The sequence below is a fragment of the Pinus tabuliformis genome, chromosome Q (genome assembly GCF_031772625.1).
Source record: "Pinus tabuliformis cultivar Carrire ecotype Pingquan chromosome Q, CPIR1, whole genome shotgun sequence".
NCBI lineage: Eukaryota > Viridiplantae > Streptophyta > Pinopsida > Pinales > Pinaceae > Pinus > Pinus tabuliformis.
In genome coordinates, this window is record NC_142296.1 from 32,814,456 (window position 1) to 32,836,233 (window position 21,778).

The 21,778-nt window shown below is 36.0% G+C and overlaps 1 pseudogene; it reads left to right on the plus strand.

Moving 5' to 3' along the window:
• The window catches only part of LOC149218132 (putative glutamate carboxypeptidase LAMP1), a 33,944-nt pseudogene that overhangs the window by 9,442 nt on the left and 2,724 nt on the right, over positions 1-21,778 (plus strand).

Genomic DNA, 21,778 nt, shown 5'->3' on the forward strand with positions numbered 1-21,778 from the left:
GTCATGCTTGGAACCAATCTCTATGCCTGATCCTTTTAACACATATTTTTTTAACTTATGAAGGGATTATGGAAATTATGACCTTGGACGAAATGCCATGGAATGATACTCATCATTGTTCAACCTTCTTTCCATCCTTTGACAAAATTGAGAATATTTTCTCATCTATGTTTTCATCTCATAACCTTAGTGATCCTCAATGTCCAATATCCACCCTTTCTTCCAGTTCTGAACATAATTTAGGGAACATATCGGCAATGATGCCCATAGATATCTCAGTGAAACTTGGGATAACTGAAAATATTCATATAGGGGCTTCTTGTTCTTTAGAATAAATTCAAACTTACAAAGCCCTATTTCAGGAATTCCACGACATCTTTGCCTGGCCATACAAAGAAATGCCAGGAATCGACACTAGCATAGTTGTACATGAAATAAAAACTTATCCGAATGTTAAGCTCGTTAGACAATGATTATGTCCTATACATCCACGAAAAGCTGCCATTATCAAGACCGAGGTTGAAAAATTGTTGAAAGCAAGATTCATCTACCCCATTCCTTTAACTGATTGGGTATCAAATATTGTCCCCATTAATAAAAACAAGGAACTATTCGAGTATGTGTTGATTACCGAGATATTAATAAAGCTTGTCCCAAGGACAATTATCCAACTTCGTATATCGACCAAATTGTCGATGACTGTAACGGGAATGAAATTTTTTTACTTCATGGATGGATTTTCTGGCTACAATCAGATAAACATACTCCTTGTCAATCAATATAAAACCACATTTATATGCCCATGGGGAACTTTTGCTTATCGCAAACTCCCATTTGGCCTAAAAAATGTTGGTGCGACTTTTCAGCGAGCAATGTCTTATGCATTCCATGATATCAAGCATATTGTTCAACCTTATTTAGATGACCTACCGACTCATTCAATGAAAAGGCAGGATCACCCATTGCACTTAAAAGCAATTTTCATTAGGTGTAGGCACTACAATATTCGCTTGAATCCGCACAAATGTGTTTTTTGTGTGTAATCAGGTCAGCTTCTAGGTTTCATCGTTTCGAATGAAGGTATTCGTGTCGAGCCCCTCAAGGTAGAGGCAATTTTGAATTTGTCTGCTCCTTCTAGCCTTACTCAACTCCAAATTTTGCAAGGGAAAGCAAACTTTGCGTAGATTCATCCACAATTATGCTGAACTAACCTAGGGTTTTACTCGAATGTTGAAAAAGGGCATTCCATTTCTCTAGGATGAGCTTGTTGATAAAGCTTTTGATGCATTAAAACATACACTGACCAATGCGCCATTACTGCATCCACCCGATTATCATCGAGATTAATTTCTGTACTTAGTTGCGTCCGATGCCACCATTGGCATGGTCTTAGTCTAAGAGGATGATTCTAGCAGCAAACATGTGATTTACTATTTGAGTAGAAGTCTCACTAAAATCGAGATTAAATATGCACATGTGGAAAAGCTAGCCTTGGCAGCTGTACAAGTTGTTCAACGATTCCGTCATTATATACTTCTCTGAAAAACAACTGTCATTTCAGATTGCAACCCTATGATGTACATTCTTACTAAACAATTGCTAGGGGACAAATAGTCTAAGTGGATAGCTATCTTACAGGAGTTTGATTTGGAATTTGAAAAATCCAAATCAAAGAAATCTTTGGTTTTCGCCGAACTATTGTGTGACTTTCGTCATACTGATATAGAAACTATAGAAAAAGATTCTTTTGTTGACGAATCTCTCTTTCTTATTACTATGCCAGATATGTGGTATGGAGATATCACTATATATCTCCAAACACAAACTTTTAGGCCCAATTTATCCAAAACTGTTCGTCGTCGAATCTAATACCAATCCCAACAATATAATATTATTGGAGACACTCTTTACCGTCGTGGTGTTGATTCTATATTTCGACGTTGTTTGACTCTCCAAGAGGCCGACTCTGGAGCATGTGGCAGTCATATGTCTAGGTATGCTATTGCCCAAAAGATATTACATGTTGGCTATTTTTGGCCATCAATGTTTAAAGATTGCATTACTACATTTCACAAATGCCATAATTGCCAAATCTATGATCGCAAAATGCGAGCACCTCCAACTCCTCTTTTCCCTATCATAGTTGTTGGTCCTTTTGCCAAATGGGGCATCGAATTCCTCACCTGTAACCCTCACTCTGTCGGTGGGCATGGGTATATTATCCTTGTAGTCGATTACTTTACGAAATGGACCGAGGCAATGCCTACATATAGAGAGGACGATGAAACTGCAGCGATTATCATTTTCAATCATGTGATTGCTCGGTTTGGTGTCCCACAAGCTATTCTTACAAACCATGGTAGTCATTTTCGTAACTTTATGATGGTTGAATTATCCACACAACTCTGCCTATGCCATGATAGCTCTACTCCATATTATCCGCAAGATAATGGTAAGGTCGAAGCTGTCAATAAAGTTTTAACCAATATGATTAAATGGATAGTTGGTATTCATAAAGGAAACTGACATTCTATGCTATTTTCAGCACTGTGGGCTTACCATACTACTGCAAAAACATCGACTGGTTTTACTCCTTTCCAACTTGTTTATGGTTTGGAAGCAATATTACCCATTAAATGTGAAATCCCATCCCTAAAACTAGCTATCGAATTATTACCTGCTACCTCTGCATACGAAGAATGCTTTGTACATTTAGCACAATTAGATGAAAATCACCTTGATGCCGCACTAGTTAGCGAGGCACACAAAAAAGCATGTCAAATCTCAGTTTGATCAAAACGTTAATCCTCGTTCATATTCAGAAAGTGACCTAGTCTTGGTTTATGATCAAGCTCATGACAAGTTAGGTGCAGGAAAGTTCGCACCCATGCGGCATGGCCCTTACATCATAAAACACGTATTAGCTAAAGGCTCCTATGAGTTGGTTGATTACAATGATATTCCTTTGGGAAGGCCCATAAATGGTCTTTACCTAAAGAAATATTATGCATAATTTTTTGTGTGTGTGTGAAGATCTATACATTATTTATTGTTTTTTTTTCCTAGGTATGTGTGACAGTTAATGTTTTTCACATTTTCTACTACTTCTCTTGTTTATCTCGTTTTCACACTTGATTTGCAGATGTCGACGTTCTCTCAGATTTACATTAGCTTTGCTGATGGCGCTAGTCGTAGTACTCGGAATTTATCTTCCGCAACTTGGGTTATCTATTCACCCAGTGATGAGATAATCTCTATTCATGGAATATATCTCGGTCAAACAACAAATAACATAGAGAATATAGCGCAGTTATTGAGCTATTAGCTGATGCCATCGCATTTGGTATCCGACGTTTGATCGTTAGGTTAGATTCGCAGCTCGTGGTATTACATTTAAACGGTGTCTATACAGTAAGGAGTCCAACAATGTTAAGAGTATTTTTACGAGTTCGTCTTTTGGAAAGGCAATTTGATTATATCGAATATCAACACATTATGAGATATTTAAACACATTGATAGATGCATTGACAAATCATGTGTTAAATAGACATTTGCAACATTTGTAAATTAAAAGAAATATTCATTCATACATTGATCAAGATAAACAATAAGCAAAAGTAGTAGATTTTTCATTAAAATAGAGTTTGTATAAAAGTGTGTGTCTACAAAATATTTCATCCAAGGACATAAGGCCCCATGGCCTTTTATTTTCTGAATATGATGACACCAAAAATCAAAATGTGGTCCTAGAAATTAGAACAACTAAGCATGGTGATGCTCATGATAACAAACGATATCACGAGCAACTCGACACAATAAACGTCTAAGGGACCTTGGAACCCCAACTACATGTCTCTCATAGGCACGAGGAATGTCATCAGTCCAGTCTCTGGGATGTTCGAAGTCAACCTCTCAAGGTTGTGTTCCAGCTCTGTCAAGATATCCTCTGCCTCTAGGTTCGATGCCGCAGCTGCTATAGGCTGCTTGCCTCATCTATCAAATCGTCTCAGCCTGGCTAGTCAGGTTGGGCCCACATATGCACATGCATTTCAGATAATTATCCTTTGAAGACAAAAAACACATAAAAATTTAAAAAAATGGAAATATGTCAAAATGCAAAAAATTCTCACCTAGATCACCCCACTGAGTTCTGGTTGGAAGTGGGATATCAGGATCACCTTTGTAATCCATCCCGACATACGGAAAGTCCTCAATCAGAACAATCTACTAGCCTAACCAGTCAAAGAACTCTATAGTATACCTCACTACTGGTCCATCACCTCCATGGTGTGCCATCAGTGCAACCCACCTCATCATGCGTGGATCCCTGGAACCCCCCTCATCTGCTAGAATCTGTTGTGGCTGGAGGATAGGAATCCTCTCTAGGGAAAAAGCAACAAGAATGGCACCATAACCAAAATTCTTCAGTTTTCCATTCTTGCACCTAGTCAACTGGCCCTTCATGTTCACCACCACTGCCTCGCACCAGTTGTACACCGTGGATTCCCAGCATTCCACGGTCGTCTGCATCTGTGCCCGTGTGGCTAAATGAAGGGAAGCACTACCACACAGTTTGCAAACAGTGAAAGTAATGGTCCTCAAGGGCAAGAGCTCGATGGTTTGAATATCAATTCTCCCATCCTTGGGTGGTGCACCCCTGCAAAAGCGCTGTAGATACCCATCAGTAATATCTCCTCCCGTCCTCTGTCCGAATAATGAAATATCAGCTCCCCGATGAGACAACCCAGTCAAGAAATAGATGTCATCGACGTCAATGGTAATGCGATGATCGAAAATCACAAAACACTTTTCCTAGACATTCCAGGTCCTTACCAACCACGTCATTAGATCTGCCTGAGCTTTCATCCTAGGAATAACCTAGTATTTTAGGAGGCCACAAGTCTTAAGAATCTGCATGATGGTTAGATATTCCAAAGCTGCCAAATCATTGGCCTCATTCTCTCTTTCCCTCCACTCCATTTTGAGCAATCAAATGACCTGAAATGACCATTTTAAAAGGATTAGAATCATTTTAGAAACTCATCTCATGTTTTTTTGGCCCAAAACTTGTTTAAAAATAAACCCCCGGCTCTTGTGCAGTCGCCGTTTTACGGACAAGGCGCAGTTGCGCAGATTTTTCCAATAAAATTCCGCACAAGCCGTGATTTTCCGTATGGAAAATTTTATTAGCATGCGTGGGGCCTACTGAAAAGAACTAGCGCTGGGCCAAGGGTGCATTTTTTAACATAGTTTTGCCCCAAAAAAATAAATGAAAGCTTAAAATGAAATTTTAAACTAACGAAAAGCTAAGTTGAGGAGATATCTTCTATCTGGAATAAACGTTGCACGATTTCGTCCACCGGTTAGCTCAGAATCAGTCCTGGAAGTTTGGTGGTAAAAACTCCTCCCTCTCCCTTCAAATGATAAAAATGCAAATGGTGAAAATAATTTACCTTTCCCACTTTTATATGTATTTTGGAGCTAAATATATATATATATATATATACACATTTAAAACCTTTTAGGAGGGAAAATGACATTTTTTGAGCAGTTATGACGAGTTATTGAGTTTAAATGTGCAGGATAGGTTTCGGAGCGAAAATGAATCATTTTGACTTTTTAGTAGACTCTTATCACTTTTCATGCTCTTAAAACATTACGAAAAGCGAAAATCATGGAGTCCTCTTTTAATCCCTTTTCAAACTTTCAAAACAAAAAGATTGTCGAGTACTTGCTTGTTCGAACTCGTAAAAGTAAATGAACAACCGTCCACTTAGTATAAGTTTACCCCTTTTACGGACTGAGTCAGGACTATTTACGAAAAAGGTAAACGTTGACTAAACATGGTCAATAGAGTTCTCTCTTGTATTATTTTATCCTTTTTTGGACCTGAGAGACTAAAACTGACGAAAAAGCATCTGATGGAGTTTACTTATGTTTTTCTTTCGACTCTGTAAAATTGAAAAACGTCGAGCTTTACTTTCTCTAGGCTCGTTAAAATTTTACAGTAAAAGAACTAAATGAGTTTCCTTTTTGTGTCTTTTTCAAACTCTTAAAAGAAAACGACATTGAGTTACTCCTTTACTAGACTCGTAAAAAACTAAACAATATAGGACCCATTAAGCACAACGAGACTGAACCATTCCTTCTCAGGGTTCGTTAAAAATACTTCGATGGACTCATTCGATGATAAGCTTATAGTCCAAGCATATGTTATCCTCCTCAAGCTTGTAAAAAAATAAAGAGGTGCTTACCAGTAATGGTGGGGGAAATGGGGAAAAGGTGTCCTTCTTACATTATAATTTTTAAAAGGTAGCAAGTCACTCTTGAACATGGCACTCTGTCACACTCATGTCCGCGTTGGGAAATTCATTTGTCTTATAGTTAATCAAACCTCATTGAAAGTCTTCATGGTTTTTGGTGTTATTGTTAAGTTAAATGTTGCCAAGTCATTGTCATGTCGTTATGTGTTCAAGAGAAATTCAACCTCAGTTCAAAACCCCTTTGAAAATTCTATGCATTCAATCGCGTCGACCATCCTTGAGTCATTCCTTGCAAACTATTTTCAAAACTTGACATTATGTTTCATGTCGTAGGTTTTCCTACGACGGATCACTTCCTATCGACTTCAGCTCATTATCTAGGAAGTTAATTTAGAAACCTTCAGTACCTTGAAGCCTGCATTCCTTAATGGCAGGTTTCTCGCTTTCGAAGACGGATTCTCATAATTGGCCTTTGATCGAACGATTCTATAAGTGTTCTACTTCAGATCACCTATTCACACTTCATAGATTGTACTAGAAGTACCTTGAGAACCATTGTCATTATTGGTGGTTCCTCTCGCGCTTGTTAATGATTCACATCGTTTACTGGTAATCAAGTGGTTTCTGCGATGTTTCGAAACATTCATTCACATGGTTAGATTAGTACTGTGGATTGAGAGATGGAGATCAATATCCTGGATCTGGTTTCATCAATCCAGGTTGCGAGGAGATTTTATATCCATGATTATGTAGACAGATGGTTGCGTCCATATTGTGTCTATCACCTATATGACTTTAGGTTTTCCATGCTCATTCATTGAGTTCGCTTTACTCTGAGTATGGGAATTCCTACCTCAAAGATGATTTTTGATATATATTTGCATTGTAATCCTTGAATGTTCCTTGCAAGTTTCTGACCATTGCCTCTGATCCGATCCTTGGAATGATAAATTGCTTCAATCTTTTGAACTTGTTTTCTAGACTTCACACTTTAGGGGGAATTCCGTTCCATGTAAATTTGTCGCTGTGACACTTGATCAATTTATGGGTCTTTTCACCATCCGTGAACATGTTTGAACCAACTCCCTCAAAAGTTAACAACCCAAAATATTTTGAAGTAGATGAGAAATTTGGGGAAAGTTGCTGTCACACCTTGTTAAGTTCCACATGCGCTGATTTTTCTAGAGTTTCCCGTGCATTCGCTTGAATTAAATCTGAGAACAACGCAGAGTTGCGCTCTGTCTACCACTATAAACCCGCGCAGGTGAATTCAAGAAAGTAAAAATAAAAAGTGCATTCTAGAAACATAGTTGGTCGAATATTTCCCAATTGAAAGCTTCCAGACGATGACTATTTGAACTATAGCCCTCAACTGATTCATCTTCATCCCTTTTCTCATGGTAGCCTAATCCCTCAATGAAGGAGTCTCATCCTTCTCTTTTGGATCTGAAACCTCTTCCTATTGGCCTATAAAATGACTAGAGGGTAGAGGGATTGAGGAGGTTAGAACTCATAGAAGATAAACTTATGTTGTTGGTTTGAGATTGGAAAGCTTGTAATCTAAGGAGGATATTGAAGGCTCCTCTCAATCTTTAATTAATACAAGTGAACACTTTCTCCCACTGATTTGTCATGTTGGAATAATGAATGGCTTACAATTGTTTATAATGTTTATTAAAGCAAAATTCAATTCCTAATTTCCTTGATCATTAGGTTAAGTTGTTTGGATTATTATATCACATGTGCTTTTGATCCTTTTATGGTCGATGTTTGTAGGTCTTATCAAGCATTGAGGAGATGCATTGAATCACAACAAGGGATATTCATCGAGAATTTTGTGAAATAGGTAAGAGGCTCATCAATTAGCTACAATTCTTATAATTCAAATAAGTTCAACTTAGGGAAAGGGTCGGTTCAATTGCCTTGCTTGTTTCTAGTTTCCGTTAAGGATCTAGGGAGATCGCTCTTGTCCATAAGAGGGATTTGTCCAGTGTAATATCATTCACAGAGTTGAAACATCGCCTCTACTCTGCACTAGTGTTCACATTACCAGACTTGCAACAACCATTTGAGATCGAGACAGATGCCTCTGACTATGCTATTGGGGCAGTGCTTACTCAACAGGGGCATCCAATGGCATATCATAGTGAGACACTTTCAGACACAGTCCGAAAGTATCCCACTTATGATAAAGAGATGTATTTCATTGTGCAGGCCTTCCAACAATGGAAGCATTACACTTTGGGGAAGGAAATTGTCATCCATATAGACCACCGACCCTTGCACTTCATACAAATGCAAGGGAAGTTACAGAATGATCACCATCAGAAGTGGTCCACATACCTGCAACAATTCCATTTAAATATCAAGTATAAGAAGGGCAGCACCAATAATGTTGCAGACTGCCTCAACCGACCACCGATCATGGTGTTAACCACTATGCTCAACTCTTATGGGCACGAGACTTCTGATTGGCCATTTCTCTACAAAAGCGACCCAGAATTCGGTCACACATACCAGACGCTCTTGGAGGGTCAATAAGTTTCATATTTTCACCTCCAAGATGCACCATTACCAAGGCTACGGGAGACAATGCATTTGAGCTCAACATTCCCCCATTCCTTGGCCTGCACCTAGTGTTCAATGTGGACTATCTTCAACCATACTTCCCACCATTGCTAGACACATTAGACATTACAGAACAACTCACATCTACATAGTTAAATCCAGACTGCATGGAACAAGCCATAACTGATCAGATCATGGACACACAGATCAAGAACAATTGACAACAAAGAATCCAATGATATCGAGTTGTCAAAGCAAGCCAACTCCTTCAACAGGGCAAGTGGCTTACCAGGACCAAGTTCAACAGAAGTTTCATCATCTCATGGAGGAACTCAACACAATGGGGACCATTTCTTCCTAAGGGGGGAGGAATGATCCAGGTGGATATTGGTGGCCACTCGCCTATTCCACTTGGACCCCCACCATTGTTTCTTTCAGTTTTTCCTTAATTGTAGCACAATTTACTATTTTGGAAGTTATTCGAGTCCTGAACTTCCGGAGCTGTTTTGAGGCCCTAAACGACGTTTTTTTGGGAAAATCACCAGTGACAAATAAGTTTTTTATAACTTGGTATTCAATGTCATCAATTGTATTCCTCAAATAAATATTTCTAATGATGTATCATATGTAGAAAATGGAGATCATATGCCAAAGTTACGACATCGGTAAGTTGAAGTACTAATTTACCCCAACGAGGCCCATAGTTTGGTGTTTCATCTCCTAGGGTTAGGTTTTTGGATGTTTAGGGTTTTCCATTGCTTCTCAATAATAAATAGGCCCTCAAGCCTAATTGTAACACAATTCAGAGGCATGTAGCCGCCACGTCTCTTCTCAGAGATAAGCTACCATCGCCCGAGCTAGTCTTATTTCCATTGTGTTTGTAAGCATATTTTAGTATTTGATATTAATGAAATGAAGAGCTATTCTACTGCATCTTTGTATTTATGGTTATATCTGTAATTTCTTGCGTTCCTGTTTAAATTCGGATCACTTTTGTAAGTGTTCAAACCACCTAGCCCTCAGAGAAGGTCCACAATGTTTACGTCCATTATACCCTTTTTTTACAAGAGCTGCAAAATTTTTGTATACATGCCGACATGTTAGTGACCATGAAGATATGAATAATTGCAGTGAATTAAATTAATATGCGAAATAATATTGTTATGTATATAAACAAATCAATAAAAAATTAATTTACCAGAGAAAACTCCTAACCCTAGATAATCATGTATGGTGTAAGCACATATGCCATACAATGTAAAACTCCTCTCTATTGCAATGGCTCGATACATCGTAAACATGTATCCCTTCCCATAATTTCTTCAATCATCTACCAATGGTTGTAAGTAGACATCCATATTCTTCACTTGCCTTCTACTAGAGACTATGAGAACCAACATAAGATGTTCATTCTTCATGGACAACCATGGAGGGATATTGATATTGATCACTACTATAGGCCAAACAAAATAGTTGGTGTTTTGGAGGGAATATGGGTTGACACCATTCATGGCTATGATGAGTTGTAGACTTCATACTTAATCCTTGAATTTTTCAAGCCATGTATCCTCTATATGCTTCATGACTATTGAATTTGTTGGCATTCACATAACTCCTCACTCACTTTTATGTGAGGCATGCCATCCCTGCACCATAACTAATTATTTGCAATGAAAGAGTCTTTAAATACTTATGATTATAGGCTTGTGCCTCAATATCTTATGAGGAGGACCATGCGATTTACCCATTTTTTTTGAATTATGGTACCTGTCATGCCCACATTTCAAACATATCTCTTTGTTTACATATTCTCCTCTATATAGAATACAATCATTCATGCATGCATGATATGATATGTACTCAACACCCAACATTTTCAACAACTGCTTTTCCTCTTCGTAGCTACCCAAAAAGACATTATCACTCGGAAGAACCTTATCTTTGAATAACCTACAGTTGGTGGGGAATATAATTGTACAATGTCAATATTTAACATTCATAAAATCAACCATTTTTAATTTTGATTGTGTGACAAAATATAAGGAACTTGATTGATCATGTAGCTAAATTACCTCAATATTGCCGAGAAACATGCATTCGACATGCCAAACTTTTATTTTATGAAACCAGCTCACAGAAAGATAGAAAAGATAGATCAACGCCTTAGAAATCAGCCTCTTCGAGGGGGAAACCTCCTTTACATTACACAAATGAACAATTCTTGGATGATACAAATGACAATACCTTCTTTCTATATATAGGAGTCTAAGGGGTCATAATATAATCAAAGCCGACATAACAATAATAATGTAAGGGCACAACAATAACAATAGTGGGCTTCTATGGGGCACAATAATATGGGGACTACATGGGCACAACAATATAATAAGGGGGTTGCACTAATAACAATAAGGACTTACACTAGTAGTATAGGGACCTAACATTCCCCTCTCCTTCAAAAAGTGTTGTCCTAAACGCTTGAGTTGTTCTGGATGCTTCTGTATAAAATTCTCTTCCTCCCATGTGGAATCTTTAGTGGGTAAGTTCTTCCACTTTATGAGATACTTTGAAATTGATCAATTTCGTAGCTATTGATTTCTTGTTTCTGTGACTGCTTCGGGTTGCAATATGATTTTTTCTTCGTCAAGTTCTAGAAATATTTTTTGAACTGGGATCTTCTCCAACTTTTGAATGAGTGCCCACACTTATTCATCATTATTCTATTCATCCTTTGCTTCGTTTATCCTATCTAGTTGGATAATAGAAATGGCACAAAAAATTCTTCCAAATCCTCATCCTTTATTGAGAGTGCATTTGCAACACCATTTTTCTCCCCTTTTTTGTAGATGATTTAAAGTCATAACCCAACATCTTTGTGATCCATTTTTGTTGTTCTTCTAAAGATAATCTTTGTTATAAAAAGTATTAAAGACTATCATGATCCGTTTTTACCTTTAAGTGTCTTCCCATTAGGTAAGGTCTGATGTTTGGAGGAACACTTCTTGGAATCAAATGAATAGCATAATCATGATCATGAATAGGTGGGAGGCCTTTGGGAGTCTCAAATACCTTGGAATTATTGTCCAAGACTTTTCACAGATCTGAAGAAATAGATAATTTCGACGTGGGAACCTCTAGTGAACATAATTGTGCAGTTATGCCTCGTTGTTCTTTCTTTAGAAGTTTTGTCATTCCGTTAGAGCTGATTATCTTTCTTGTTTCCGTGAGATACCCTTTAATTCAATTTCCTTTCCTTCTGAAAAAAATTTCATGAAAAGTTCTTGAAAATTAAAAGCTATTGTACCCAAGGATTGTATCCATTGGACTCCTAATACAACATCAACACCACCCATTGGAATGGAAAACATTGGGCTATTCAATACATGTTCTCCCATGGATAGCTTGATATTATGGCACTTTATAGAGCAATTTATGGTTCCTCCACTTGCAACCGTCACTTGACACTTTGGTGCTGGATATAGGAAGCAATTCAATTCCTTGGCTATCTTACAATGAATAAAATTATGGGTACTACTTGAATCAATCAACACTATTACCTTTTTCTTCTTGATATGTCCTTCTATATTTATAGTTTGAGGAGTGGTAATTTCGGCCAATGCATTACAAAATATGGTTGAATTCATTTCCTCTTTCTCTGGGGTTGGTTCCTAGTGAGTATCCTTTTATTTTGACGTTTCTTGATCCTTTTCTTCCTGATATTTCACTGCTTGAAACTTCTTCTTCTTGATATGTCCTTCTATCTTGAGAGTTTGAGGAGTGGTAATTCCTGCCAATGCAGTACAAGATATGGTCGGATTCATTTGTTCTTTCTCTAGGGTTGGTTCCCGGTGTATATCCTCTTCTTTTGACGTTTCTTGATCCTTTTCTTCCTCCTCTTCACAATCTATGTAAATATTTTCTTCTTAGCACACTTATGACCTTTAATGTATTTGCTATCACAATTGTAACAAATCCGTTTTTCTTTTTTTTTTTTCTTCCAATTGTTGTGGTGTCAACCTTGTAGGTTGTGGAAGGCTAGGAGAAACAACACTTCCATCTTTATAGTTGTGAGGGGTAGACTTCCTTGTTGCCATAATTTTGCTTTCCACTTTTCTTGCCAACCTGTATGCCTTCTCCAATGAATTAGGTTCCGAAAGGCAAACCTCATGTTGGATGTTATCTTTTAAAGTCCCTATGAAGACATCAATCCTCTACTTCTTTGGAATATCATTTACCCTTATATTCAATTTTTGAAAGTCCTCAATGTGCTCTGCCATTGAACCCTTTTGTTTGAGATTTATCAATTGGCTAAAGAATGTGTTGCCCTTTGTATCCTCATCATGTGCTATCATTTCCTCCGTGAAAATTGACCACGTGATAAGTGGTTTATGAGAACAAAGCCATTTATACCATAAAAATTGATTTGGTTCTAAATATAAAGATGCAATACATACCTTTTGTAACAGTTGCACCTCATGTAGATCAAAATATTGCTCCATCTGTAGTATCCAATTTACCGGATCTTTGCCATCAAACTTCCTCATATTGTTTTTTCTTGATTTTAGGAGCTCGATCTTGAAACGACTGTAACTCTGCAATTTCAAATCTTTAAGTTCTAAAATATCGGCCCGTGATAGCTCTTTGAGTCCTCTTTCTAACCCCATAAGTCTGATCACAATTGGATTCCCGAAGAAAGAGTTATGACCAATCTCCCGCGATGACCTAATTATAGACTTGTTCAGTAGAGAGAACTCGTACGATGTGCCATGGGTCATTGTTTCGATCTTAGGTTCTAAAACTGATACCCAACAAACTATAGTCTGTCTTATTTCTATCACTTTTTACGAAATTTGAATCAGATGCTTATAGAGAGAGTTATGATGATTTTCCCAAGGTCACCTATTTGGGATGTAATTCAGGGGCCTGCAGAAACCCTAAATGTCTTGGACTGTATCTTCTAAAATATAGCGAAGAAAAATCTAAAATTTGAGCCCAAGCTTCACCAATATTGCGACTCAAATGGGTTTTAATTGCAGAATCTAAAACTTCGTAGAAAGTAAATTATAGCGAAAATTCCACGATGACCTGTCTGAGATGGAATTTTGGAACTTGCAAAAACCTTAACTTCCTCAGATCACATCCTCGAAAATATAGCGAGACAAGATCTGAAATTCGGACCTGAGGTTCAGAACGATTTAGTCTCAAATGGTTTTTTTTTTATCTTCTGAAACGTCGCAGAAAGAAACTTATAGCGAAAATTCCACGAAGACCTATTTGGAGCAGCGAAACCCTATAATCCAAAGCTCTGATACCAAATGTTATGAAACCAGCTCACAAAAAGATAGAAAAGATAGATCAACGCCTTAGAAATCAACCTCTTCAAGGGGGAAACCTCCTTTACATTACACAAATGAACAATTCTTGGATGATACAAATGACAATACCTCCTTTCTATATATAGGAGTCTAAGGGGTCATAATATAATCAGAGCCGACATAACAATAATAACGTAAGGGCACAACGATAACAATAGTGGGCTTCTATGAGGCACAATAGTAACAATGTGGGGACTACATGGGAACAAGAATATAATAAGGGGGCTGCACTAATAACAATAAGGGGTTACACTAGTAGTATAGGGACCTAACATTTTATTTCAAGTTGTACAACAACATCGTTGTCCCCAACTAAGTAGACTTTGACTTGCTTCCAAGTCCAAAGAGAGGGTTGGTGGAAGTAGATTTCAAGCTTTCGAATAAGGTATCAGTGATATGCGCATCATCCCTTAACTCATCGTTATGAAATGTATCTAACAACATTGTCTCCATGGTAGTCGTATCTTGTAAGTAATCATCCATACCAACCTTTATTTGATTGCCTCCATTGCCAACTTGTGATGAAGAACTACTATTGTTGTAGTCATTCCTTATTGGCGAATCTATACATAGTGGGAATTGAATAGGTGGTTGATTCAACCATTCTTTGTATGCTTCCTCTCTGAGTCTTGCTCTTAATACAACCTTCTCCCAAGTTGAAATTGTAGTGGGGTGCACTGGAAGATTGTAGGTGGGTCGCTCATCATCACTAGAATCCTAATTTCAAAAAATATTGAACGTCAATAGTAAAATATCAATGATATTAGTAAGCATGTTAATGCAATTAGTTTGTTGAAATTACATTATACCAAATAACTATTACCATTGTTGATCCAGGATTGTGACTGGAAGATGCCATGTTCCAATTGGTAGGGTGAAGAGGTTGTTCATTTTCATCTGCCAACTGCTTGTGATATGCTACTCGTGATAAGTGCTTCCGACGTTTTTGAAATCGAGGAATATTTTCTGCATCTGAACTGGATTATGAATCAGGATCCTGCAAATTTGGATACAATTTTATTCAAATTGACATGGATTAGAAAAATAAAATCAATTAGATAATCAAAATATAAATAAAATCTGAACTTATTGGATATGGAAAGGGAGAACTTCATGAAGGACTTTGATCAACAATATGGAACGAGCTGGAATTTGAAGAATTTGCCATTTGATATTATTGATATTTTGTCCCTGCATTTGAGAAAAATCAGAAATAAAATTTTGTGTGCATATCTAAAATTAATATCGAGAACCATATAACCACAATCTGAATTTCAATATAGTTTTTAAACTATTTTTCAAGAATAAGTTGACTTTAAGCGGAAAAAGTATATTATGAACTACTTTAATTCACATGGATGCATCATAAATGATAATTTGAGATTAATGTGTCATTTGATGTGAAAATAAAATTTCAGATAGTTTTTGAACCAGACTGGTGCGCTTATCAGAACAAAGTGCACAGATGCGTTTAAATAATACCAACATTAGGGCGTTTAAATTATACCTGCACCGATTTTCAACATTTTGAAAAAAAATGTTATCATACCGGTGCTCTTGTACAAAAATGCATAGATGTGTTAAAAAAAACAACATCGGTACGCCCATGTTTCTAAATATTAAAAGCTAAAAACAAGTTCAACCAAGTCGGTGTTTTTACAATGTATGCTATAAACCACTGTAATTCATAGATTTTAAACCCTATTGGTGTGCTATTAGAACGAAATGCACATATGCGTTTAAAAACACTGACACCGGGGCGTTCAAATAATACCCGCACAAGTTTCCGACATTTTGGAAAAAAAATATGTTATCATATCGATGCTCTTGTACAAAAACGCACCAACGCGTTAAAAAAAACAACAAAGTTACGCACTTGTTTCTAGATTTTAGAAAATAAAAACGAATTCAACCAACTCGGTGCTCTTATAAAAATTAGAGCACCGATACTTTTAAATAGAAACTGCACCGTTGCATTAAAAAATTAATTGCACCATTTTGAGATTTCAAAGAAAATAATAAAAAATTGTATCATGTCGGTGCGTTGTAAAATTTGGCTCAGTGTGTTTTTCCTAAACTCATCGGTGCACTTGACTATCAAACGAAACAATTTTCCTAAACTCATCGGTGCACTTGACTATCAAACAAAACAATGTGGGGCACACACACACACACACACACACACACATATATTTTTTTAAATTCAAAAATGAGTGACAATTTATTTTCAAAATCTAATTTCATAAAGTCTTAAATAGTAAAAAGTTAATTCACTATTTCATTATTTTATCCAAAATTTCAAGTGAGTGATTTGCAAGAGAGACATATTAGGAACACTATGTAGCAACATAATACTTTGGAGCAACAAAACTATTCAAAAGATCAAAAGCTCAATGGTATGGTGATTCACTAAAAACCTTGCATAGTAAAAATTTTAAATTTATTGTTTATTTTACTAATAAAAAAATTTACAATTTTTGTTAGGGTTTTATTAAAAGAGGGATCATTTGCAAGAAAGACATACTAGGAGCACTGTGAAGTAGTAAAATATATTGGAACCGCAGAAAGATCAGAATTTTGAAGGTATGGTGATTCACTCAAAACCTTAGATAGCAAAAATTTTAAATTTTATTGTTTTTTTTTACAATTTCTGTTAGATTTATTCACAATTCAAAAAAAAAAACCTGTATAATGAAAAATTTACTATAGATTTTACTAGTAAAACAATTTACAATCTTTGTTCCTATTTAAATTTAATTAAAATTCAGAAGAAACATAAAATAAAAATTCAATACTTATCTCAATCCCTTGCTTCTTCTTGCAAAATTTCACCTTAGGGTTTAACTTCCTCTACCACTTCATAATTTGGGTTATTCATTTTAGGCATTTTAGACTTAATGTGTTTGTGTACTTACTATATATAGGGAACTTGACATGTAAAGTAGGAGAATCACTTATTGAATTAGATTTAAACCATGTCGACCCTCTCTGTTTTTTTTTTTTTTTTTTTAAATTGGTTATATGTTTTGCGGTGCTACCTCTATAATATAATGCATCAGTGCGCCCTGTGTGATACAACGCATCGATACATTATAACAATGTCGATTTTGTCTAGCCTGTTCATCGTTGCATTTGGTGGAATATAACACACCAACACACCTCTTCCAAATAACATCGTTAAATCATTGCGGTGTGTTTAGTCTTACAAATTGCATCGCCATAATATAAAATTATTTAAAAAATAATAATTTTCCATGACGTTTTTTGAACAATTAAATGTTTGGTGTGTTTAATGGGATAAACACACCGATGTGTTTATAGATAAGCGCATCGGTTACTAGAGCCTTTTTTGGCTTAAAATTATTTGATTTATTTGTAAAATATATTTAATGGCTTTTGTAATTAAAGGTACAGGTTGTATATTGATAAAAAATGTCTCAGGATGTGTCAAGTTACAAAAATACTGACCGACACAATGATAGTAGATCAAAAAAAGCAGAGAAGACAAGTTCTTTGTAAATTCTTTACAAAATTAATATGTTTGAAATATATGTAAGTTTAATTAATATGTATTGGTTGGTGTGTGTTATGCAGAGCCACAAAATGAAGAAGGTCTATGAGATTATTTCTAATTTAAGTGTAGAAGAATGTAAAAGCCTCATAGAAAATTACAAAAGGATGAATCACGTGAATGAAAAAATACTATTCAATATGAGTTTTGTTTTGTTTTGTTTTTTTTTTTGTTTTTGACTTTTATTAATATACTTAATAATATTAGATAGCATGTTTGAAATAATTTGTTAATTCATATATGTTTAATGTTCTATAGGGAGCAACAACAAATAAATAAATCAATGTCGTTATAAGAAAAGAAAAATTATAGAACATGTAAATGACGATGGATTGGTCCTTAGCTCACATGGAGTGGTGTTGGAAGTTAATGAAAGGGAGTTTTTTTTTTACAAAACTATGAGGGATCTAGTGAAACGAACATATAAACGTACTTTCCACTTACAATACAAAACTCAATCTAACGATTCTAAGAAGCAAATTACATCTAAACTACAGAAAGCGTTTCCAGAGCAATGGTCAATGAGACATACCATACTTGTAATAGAAAAAACATATAACAACAAAAAAGAATCATTCAAAAGGTAATATTCCTCATTAAAATACTTTTCTAGAATTATATGTATATATTACTACAAAACATTCAATTCTTAATATTGATTTTGTTATATTTAGTTTTCATACATCAATATAAATATAGTTTATTACTTTTTCTTTTGTTTGTTTGTTTTATTTTTATTTTTTTATTTTTTTTGTAGGAAGATTATGAAAATCCCAAATGATCGACGAGCTGATATGCAAAACATGTCAGTAGGAATGTCCATAAAACTGTACAAGGATACGGTCAAGGAAATGGACATAATTGCATCATAGGAGGAGCCATCTCAATAAGAACATGCTTCAAATGTATGTAATCATGATTGAATTTGTACATATAAAAAAATAATTTAGCATTAAATATAAATTTTCAAGTATTTCATTACAGAAAAGAAAACAAAATGGAACTCATTCAACACATAAAACAAGACGACAAGGAATAAAATGGTTGATTTCAAAGTTTGTGAGTAATTGTTAATATTTCATTATAGCAACTCAAGGTTTTATTTTTGTATATTTTAAGTTGTTTTACAACAACCATCCTTGAATGTCTTCAAATAGGTGCTAACATACAAAGGAGAGCCATAAGAAGAACTGATTTACATTGCGTTAAATAAGGATTGTGAGTATATGTTGGCATATGAAAAATTAACTGTGGAATTTGCATGTATCCATGTTGTTTTACTTTTCTAAGTTTATAATTAATAGAACAAAAAAATCCTTTATATTAAATATATGATTTATAATTGGGTTTAAAGCATGCAGGAAACAAAGTATGAAACTACGCTAGCAAAAGACTTGTTGCAATAATGCATGAGACTTGGTTTTGAAACCATGTGCACAGTTTGATTGACTTCTTGCTACGGTACACTGCTATTCAATTTACATCGATGTATATTATTTATTTCATTTTTCATTATTCTCACCAATGTAGATACACTCATTACACTTTATTTTTATGTTTGCAGATGGAACTCGAAGAAGACGAAAACAATCGATGCAATCAACAAAACATTTCTCCAAATAATCCAAGTCATGGAAGTATCTTGAGCACTGACAACAATTCTAATGAAGAATGATGATCTATTTGGGTATCAATGCAACATGTTGTATTTTTGAAATAAATGTCTGTGAAAATCAAACATTTTGTTTAATGTAATGGACATATTGTTCCAGTTGAAAGACAAGGGGTTACCAATAACAATCTCATTTTGTATGACAAACAACCTCTTATTGATATGGAATAAAATACATTTTAATTACGCCGTAAGGCGTTCCCTCTGGGATGAACTTTCCTCTGGTCTTTGCTGTCATCGTTATCGTCCGTCTGATTTGATGTTAGACGATTCGAATAATGGCTACCGTTGGATCAAACTACCCAGCGCTTGCCATACTCAATGCACCATTGTTTCTCTCTCATCTTCGGCAACTGCAGAAACATGTCAGAGATCGAGGTGAAGGTGTCGAGGTGAAGGTGGAGCGTTATGGCCGTTGAAGGAAATAAAGATTGAATTTCAACCAGCGGATTGAGTGGGCAGTGTAACGGAACCAGCACAAACTTTAAATCATTGGTTGAGACCTTACATGATTCAAAGCGTCAAAGGTCCTTACATGATCCTGCTACTGATTCTTGGCTGGAGATGCCAAACGGTATGGGAGATGGTTGGCCTGCAAGGCAGGCAGGGACAAAATTAAGCGTTGTGGTGGATGGTAACTTGTATGCGTTGGATCCTTCTAGTTCATTATACAGCGGTAAGATTAAAATGTATGATCCCCAGGAAGATACAGGAAAATAAGTATGTTTCTGTCAATTTTTCCATGATTTCCAACGCCCTTGCTGAGAACTGCTAACATCCTGGAGGAGCCTATTGAAATCAATACCATGTTGAAAAGTGGATAAACTAAGAATTAAACATAGTACTTGCTCTTACTCTATCACTGACTTATATGCCCCTTTCATCATTTCTTTTAACAATTCATCTAATTTAAAGGTGTGGATAGCTAGCGTCCTGTAACACTGAAAGTACACTATTACGCTATAGTTTCATTGAGGAGCTTCCTATTTTTCTAAAAACTGGTGTGGATAGTTAGCTTTCTGTTACACACAAAGCATAATATTAGGCTATGCTTATACAGAGGGGCTTCGTATTATTCTGAAAAGTGTCTTCTGAGAAAGATTTCGGAGTAGCAAGGCTGCAAAAGACATTACTTTGGCGATATGAAGAAGCAGAAAACCGCACAAGGCCAGCAAAATTCGATGACCGGAATAAGAGAAAAGACAGTGAGATTATCAGAATCTCCGAAGTAGGAGGAGATTAGAATTTTCATGAGATATAAATTCCATTACTCATGAAAGGCTCGGCTATTTGCTTCCATGAGACTGCCTTCTCCAAACAAGATTTAGAACTTAGGCCCCCTCAACGGAACCATTAGTTTAGGACATATGTAGTGATATGTGCATATTTCATAACCAGTTAGAAGCATGGTGTTTAGCACTCTCCTTACAGTACATTTTATATTTGGGTGAGAAGCTATGAAATCTATACTTATTTTTCTTTAATGGAAACCTTACATTCTGGTGATTTTAGATCAAATTCACACTGTATAACAGCTGTCTTTCCTCTCATGTAATGTTTGTTGCAATTAATCTGAATATCTTTTGTAGTTCTGATACAAGGCAGAGATCCTTACATATTGATGTTTGATTGTAATTTCAGTCAATCATAACATTGCCCCAATTCGAGATGTATTTGGACTCATAAAAGGTTCGGAGGAGCCTAACAGGTATGGATCACCTTCTGGGACTTTAACTTCATGAGTGTATCAATGCATGTCCATTCATGGAGCGTATTTTAACGCTGAAACAATGGTTAATATCATCTAACTCCTGTTGCAAGTCTTCACTAAATATATTACAGCTTGAAATACTGTAGCTATTGATATAAGAAAAAGATATCTTTGGTGATAAGCAGGTATGTTTTGCTGGGTAACCACCGCGATGCATGGACTTTTGGTGCCTGTGACCCGAATAGCGGAACTGCAACCCTTCTGGAAGTCTGAATCATTGCTAGCTTAATCCCCCTTTTTTTCTAACCTATTTCTATTCGTAAAGATATCCAAGTTAACCACTCTAGGGAAGTTGCTAAAACAGGGTTGGCAGCCAAAGAGAAGTATACTATTGTGTAACTGGATGCAGGGGAATACGCATTGGTAAGAACTTGTATTTACTTTATGAAGAGTGGAGGAATATGATGTTCTGGCAATCAGTATTTCATCCCAATTATGTTCTGGGGCTCTGTTTTTTACGGTTATCTCATCCATGAATAAATATGGTAGTTTAGATTAAGATAGAGGAGGTATGTGTCAAGGATATCCATTTGGGATTCCAAAAATATAATTATAGC